The sequence below is a fragment of the Podarcis cretensis genome (genome assembly GCF_951804945.1).
Source record: "Podarcis cretensis genome assembly, chromosome: 4".
Lineage (NCBI taxonomy): Eukaryota > Metazoa > Chordata > Lepidosauria > Squamata > Lacertidae > Podarcis > Podarcis cretensis.
This window is the reverse complement of record NC_137173.1, coordinates 50,471,439-50,478,721: the sequence shown is the minus strand read 5'-3', so window position 1 is coordinate 50,478,721 and position 7,283 is coordinate 50,471,439. Positions and strand designations below refer to the sequence as shown.

The 7,283-nt window shown below is 41.2% G+C and overlaps 1 long non-coding RNA gene across 1 annotated transcript; it reads left to right on the top strand.

Annotated features, from left to right (window-relative positions):
* Positions 1-424: 424 nt before the first annotated feature.
* LOC307213873 lies at positions 425-5,206 on the top strand. Its single transcript, XR_013837766.1, has 2 exons — positions 425-788; positions 4,592-5,206. It is a non-coding gene; the product is annotated as an uncharacterized lncRNA (long non-coding RNA).
* Positions 5,207-7,283: the final 2,077 nt, after the last annotated feature.

Below are 7,283 nucleotides of genomic sequence, written 5' to 3'. Positions count from 1 at the left end.
TTATTGAAACAGCACCTCAAACCATCAACTTCCAGGGGTTGGAATTAATATTAGTTCTCAGCCTACTTCTTGATGATGGTGCTGATCCAAAGCCATCCACTTAAGGCAAAAATAAAAGGGTTATTTCTGTTTCCATAGTGCACTGCACACATGAAGTCACTAAAGACTGGTTAAACCTTAACTTTGCCAACTCTCCATGTTTGGTGGGACAAAATCCAATCATTGCCTTGAACACCTTAGTTATTCACATGATATTCTGGGTTTGCTAGATCCTTTTGTCCCCTTCTTGGATGTGTCAGTTTCTCAGAGATTGCAGTAAATATGTCAGCTGTCCATTGTTATGCTGGAAGGATGTGGCCAGCATAACAATGGGCAGCTGACATATTTACTGCAATCTCTGAGAAACTGACACATCCAAGAAGGGGACAAAAGGGTCAGCAAACCCAGAAGATTTTGCTGAGGTCTGGTGGATTTTTTGTTATGCATATGGACAAACAGCCAAAAAGGCTATATCAACTAAATATGACTTCATTTAGAAAGAATTATAAGAGTGACCCCACCAGTACCACCTGAAAACCACATGCATCTGGCAGGCTCCAAGGGCCAGTGAGGACTCCCCAAGTTATCACCCTCTGGGAGCGACCATCAAAGTAGGACCAGAACCACTACAAAGCTGTGCCACCCACCCATAACTCAGCTGCAGCAGATGGTCTATGGTATCAAAAGCCTCTGAGAAGTCAAAGAGAATTAAGAAGGATACCTTTTCTCTCCAAGAGTGTCTGGATCTAGTAAGTGTGTTTAGAATAGCACCCTGAATGTTACCTCCCCACCCTATGATTTTGCAGTGCTTCCCCACAGGCAACCACACACACTCTGAAATTTCTCTCTGAATGATCGCAACCAATCAGGATCAGGTACAAATGCTGCTTACATTACAGTGCTACATAGCAAATAATTTTAGGCTATGTGTTGATACCACTAAGGGCAGCTTAAGGGCATTTATAGTGAGAACATTGCTGGTCAGCAATCATGAACCACTGAGAATAAAGCATTTCTACAATCATGATACAATGATCCTCCTTTTTGACACAAAGCTCCTTTTCAGATTAGCCCCAGTATTGAGGACCATTTTAATTATTTAGTCTTCAGACACAGAGCAATGTTTAAAAACCAGGGATATTTCTGAAAAATGTTTGTAGTACAGTAATGAAGATAGCAGCTTTGAATGTATAGAATCTGCTTCTCTCGTGTAAGAATGTTTGAATCAGGAGTTAAAAAGCTGTTTGTCAATATCACTTCATAGCTGAAGTTACCAGGTCAATTGTGGTAGACCCAGAGGTGATGGTGTTTTTGTCTATTAAGTTATAAATGGGCCTGTCAGCAATGCTTATGTATGGCAAATCTTGTACAGCTTTCATTACCCATGTGCCATCTTGAAGTTGGTTAGGAAATGCCCTTGGCAAGGTCAATATTGTATCAGTTTCAGAATTACATAATTCCCCTTGTGAAAGGAGCATTCTTATTATTTAATTATTTACTAAAATATTCCCATTCCATCATTCTGCTTTATTTCTAAAGTGCCCAAAGTGGCTTACATCATGCAAAGTACAAAAAAACAGTCATAAATAAAGTTTTTTTAAAGTCAGGACAATAAAAGCATAGAGAACGCCTCAGCAAAAAGCAAACAAATAAGCCAAAGGGATAAAGCAGCATCAACCAGCTAAGCCATATGCACCTGGAAACAGAATAATAAAATTGTAGAGTTCGAAGGGACGCCAAAGGTCATCTACTCCAACACCTTGCAATGTTGTTGTTGTTGTTGTTGTTGTTGTTTAGTCGTTTAGTCGTGTCCGACTCTTCGTGACCCCATGGACCAGAGCACGCCAGGCACTCCTGTCTTCCACTGCCTCCCGCAGTTTGGTCAGACTCATGTTTGTAGCTTCGAGAACACTGTCCAACCATCTCGTCCTCTGTCATCCCCTTCTCCTTGTGCCCTCAATCTTTCCCAACATCAGGGTCTTTTCCAGGGAGTCTTCTCTTCTCATAAGGTGGCCAAAGTATTGGAGCCTCAGCTTCATGATCTGTCCTTCCAGTGAGCACTCAGGGCTGATTTCCTTAAGAATGGATGCGTTTGATCTTCTTGCAGTCCATGGGACTGCAATGTAGTAGTCAAAGCCAAATAATCTCTGACAGACATTCTAGCTTGTCAATACCCTTCTCAAATTGTGGTATCCAGAGCTGGACACAGTACTCCAGACAGGATCTAACCAAGGCAAAATAGAGTGATACTATTGATCTAGAGTGATACATTTATTCTAGACAATATATGTCTAATGATGCAGCCTAGAATTGCATTAGCTTTTTCCCACTGCACCACCCTGTTAAATCGTGATAACCTTGTGGTCTGCTAAGACCCCTAGATCTTTTTTATGTGTACTGCTGCCAAGCCAGGTGTCACCCATCCTATATGTCTGCATTTGATTATTCCTGCCTAAATGTTTGTGAATATTCATATTCTTCAGCTATACCGTGAGGCTCATTTTACTACTGAACAGAAAAACCTTCTTACAGGCCAGTCTAAAGCAATCCACCATGTGCCTCCCTGCCTTCCCATTCACTCTTTCTCTTCCTAGTCCTCTTCCTACCTTAACATCCTTCACCAGCCGGAGAAGATTAAGTTCCCTCCAGCTGGGAGCCTCAGACAAAAGTGGTGCAGCTTCTAACATTTGGACAATCAGCTGTTTGAGCACTATTTTGGGCATCATCGTCTGGGAAGAGGTGGTAGTAGCAAGCAAGATGCACATGGCTGATGGTTTCAGACAGTGTTCAGTTAGTTGTTGAGTCTATATATTTTGTCCATATATTCCCAGAACAGGGAAGGACTTGCAGTGAGCTCTTTCTTTTCCATCTGCCTTCATCCTGAGTTCCATGAAGGCTTCTAAATAACTAGCTTACGAAGCGGTATGTGCAGATAGCTATTAACACACTACATAAAAAATGTATGAACACATTCTACTTTATTGAAATGCAGTAGAACAAATGAATCAAATCAAAACTATTAAAAGACTGCAGTACAGTTCATAAAATGTAGAAGCAGCTTGGGGGGAAATAACCCACAAATCTTTGTTCAAGTGGAACAATGTCAGATGTCAACTCCCTGAGAAACATATGCTTTTCATTTTACATTACATTTTACATTAATAACTGTTTGTAAAAACAACTACACATACATAAACCCCCAAAACTCCTCTGCTTCAGATTAAGGTGTTGGAGATCTCTCTCTGTGAACACACCCAAAGATGCAATGACTCTTTAATGCTGAGGAAGGAAGTCAAATTGTGTTTGGCTAATGATAAAAGTGTGAAGATGGAATACTCAGCAAATCAGAATCTACTGTTGGGGAGAGTCATTCATAAATCATATATTGTTGGCCAGTTGGTCAGCTGACATAATATCCAAGTGATCTTTTAACAAATCACAATACAAGCATGGACAAATTTAATCCCCTACAAAAGTTGTAAGGGAATCTTAACATCAGCAGGTGTTCAGATTTTAAATGAAGAATTGTAACTGTTCATTGCAAGTTTCACTGTGATCTCTCAATCTCAACATCAGCTGCTGTACAGCAAACGTGTGGTTTCTAGGTGATCATCCATCAAGGCACTGACCAGGCACTGCTTAGCTTCAGAGGTGGTGGGTTCATGTGACTTCTGCCTATGCACTGGGAACATAGAGATTGCACAGTGAGAAATTTTCTGTGAACATGGTGGAAACTCTCCTTTGCTCAGTCTTTCTAAGCTTTATCAGATAAATTGCAGGGGGAGGGAATCAATTCTATGGGAAAGTTGATATATGATTGGCTGAGTCTGACAGGGGCACATTCATTGTAAAAAGAGTCCCCGAGATTGGATTGAACCAGACTTACCATTCCCATGTTGCAAACCATTTATGGAATGAAGACAGCCCCCTTCAGACCCAGTGGAGCATGAATCAGCTTGGTAACATTGCTGGCATGTGCGGCACCACTGAGGATACAGACCCTTTTGCAAGTACTGCAGTAAATAGGGATGCCAGACAATTCTGGTGCAAACTGAAAAGGAAGAATATATTGCTGCAGTTCACATGTTCATCTATGGTCAGGAACAGAACTCAGCCAAGCAAATACAATCATTGTTGTGGTTTTTGATTCCACAAATAATTGTTTCAACATTTCATTTACAGTGAAATGAGTTAAACAAATAGCTATGTAAGTTATGCTAAATAGTGAACAAGATGAATAATGTAGTATTTGGTGAAAAGCGAGTTTCAGTGGAACAAAAACAGCACTGATTTTTATTTGAATGGATCTCCCAGCCTCGTTACATCCCTTGCAAATAATGCCTGAAAGGGGTTAGCATGCACTGAATTTCTTTCTAATATGTCAGTGTTCAAGAGCATAATTACAGTGCAAACAAACCTGCAAAGAATTTGAGTGCCAATCAAAAGCCTCACTAAGTTTGGAGAACAATTTCTTAAAATGCTCAAAAGGAAGCAAGGTGGTGGGGGAGACATACATTAATCATACCATTTTTTGTTTTATCTGTAAAAACAGAAGTGAGGCCTCTGTTAGATCTCCCAGTTGCTATTATTGCTGCACTATTCACTCAACATTGTGCTGCTGTACGTCACTGGGACTCAGAGCAAATCCTGTGCAGTCAAGGAAAGCAAGTTGATAAGGCCCTTTGCGGTCACAATACTTGTAAAGAGCAGCACAGCAATCAGCAGTGACAAAGTGCTAATGAGGACTGGCATTGCAATTAGTGGCACAGAAGATTTCCTCCCACCCTGTCCCGGTTTGGCATTTGACTTTTCATAGGTCTGATCTGAATCAAGCTGGTGCTAGATTATTCCACAGAAGTAAGCATCTTTTGAACTTCTCTCTTCAAAGTCATTAGTACTGAAATCAACATAAATAGAATATGCTGCTTCAGACTTGACTACCAAGTGCTTCAAACTTGGACTGCCAAGCATGACTACCCAAAGGAGCCACACAGTAGTACATGGCGTAAAATTAATCAGCAAGGTTTCCTGCTGCCTCTTCGATTCAGAGCGAGTAGCACCTCACCTAACCTGTGAAACATATGATGCCAATTCTAGTGATGTGATGCTTCTGTTTCTGCCTTTGCCTCTAACAGATTTATTAAAGACTGAGCCGTAGAAATGGTTATTAGAATCAGTTATTTTTGTGATGTGTTTGTTAGGATATTTCTTGCAGCTGACAAATATTTTAACAGAAAGGCTCACAACTGAAAAGAGGATTTATTTATGTATTTTAAAAAATACCATTTGCAACAGTATTTACTTTTTTAAAAAAGCAAACAACATGTTTGGTCCTCAATCCGTTCCAGCAGTCCAAACACATTCTTAAAAGCCATGCATGTGTAGACAGAATTCTGAGATGCTTTAATTCCATCCTCCCCATGAAACTTTCCTGATAAAGCTAGGCACAGATAAAACTGAACCAAGCAGAGCTCACTGGTAGTACTCTGGTATCCTCTTCCCCCCAAAAAATCATTCCAAAGAAGGCTTCCGGAAACCTTGGGAAATTGAACTACCCCCCCACCCTAGGAAAGGAAGACATGGGGCCAGATCTGGGGTAAAGAGTCACAACTCTGTTAACTACTGTGATGAAGGACTGAAGAAAATGGGACTGATTAATTTCATCTAAGTGAGCCGCCTAGCTGGAGGAGGCTGATGGGAACTTTTCTCCAGATTCTCCTGGGAGTGACACCACCCTGGCTCTGAGCACTAGAGCTTTAAGTTAACTGGTCAATGCCCTTCCTCTCTGCTCAAACAGAGAACATCTGTTTGCTCCAACCATCCTGTGCTGTCAGGAAGGAAGACTTAACCTTTTAACTGGCTGGCAATGTGAGGTGGGTTTGGCAGTGTTTCTTCACCATGTAGGTGCCTCAGGGGGCTCATCTGGGCAGCCTCTTCACTCCTCTGCCCACACCACCTACTACAAAAGAAGCAAGCTCAAGCTCAGTGAATCTGCAGATCATTAGGTTGAACAGGTCTTCCCACAGTTCCTTAATTAAAGTGTCCCACTCCTCCATGGAGAGATGCACATCATCGTCTCTATAAAGGCACATGTCTCTACAGCCACAGCAGGTGCTGTAACCTTCCAACAGTTTGACTTCACCACCCAAAAGCACATTCCTCCATTGTCTCCCAAGACAGAGGGATGCCAGCAACAACAAAATTATATATACACTAATGGTGGCATGTGAGATGGAAGCACCTCCAATTTTAAGCCTCTACTTAAGATCCCTCCTAATTCTCTTTGTAGCTTTCTCAATCCTATTGAAATGGTGGTCCCCTACCACACCCTCTTCTCCAGCATCTCAGTTCACATGGTAAGCAACTCAGGGGACCATGCTAAGGCATTACCTAAGTCCTCCCATACCTATATTCCCATACCTCCCATACTAAGTGACAACTAAGTCATCTGCACTGAATCATCTTCTCCAAGTTGCAGCACCAAAATCTGAGGAACTAGTTCCAGAGATGCCTGATGAAATAACATGGGGAGGAGTTTCTATAATAACGATGAAAATACTATGGCTGCAATCCTGTGGTCTCTGGGGCCATGCTCCACAGCTCAAATAACATTTAGATTTATCTTTCTGGATGGATGGATGGAGAAAATAAGATGTCCAGCCTCAGGAAGAAGTTGTGACTTCATCAAGCACCTCCCAGCCACTGCATAAACTTCCACAGCCCTTACTTTACTGATGCCAGAGTTCTGACATCAGTAGAAACAAAAATGAGGTGTATGCAGACATTAAAGAAAGGGGGAGTGGAGAAATAGTTCTTCCCTCCCCTCCACCCTACTGCCACTTGTCCAGCAGAGCTTCAGACATCTTCAAACCTCTGACAACATGGCATCTCCAACCCACCAGTAGCATTCAAATCTATCACTGAATTTCGTTTCCAGCCTCAATTTACAGAAGCAACTACTATGGACATCACATGAAACTATTATTATTATTTACAGCAGGCTCTAATATAAAAATAAATCTCACACTTCTTTTCACTTATTTCATTTTTTTCTCTTCATAAGAATCACGATGGACGTTTATTATATTGACATATATGACACTGAATAATGGTTGTTTTTCATTTAGGGCTTGAACACCAATATCTTATCTATATGAGTTTATTTGCTGAGGAAATATTGAATAAACACACACTGTGTAGCCTGGTCTACAGCTGGAATTTATGGAGTGAGTAATCCACTACCA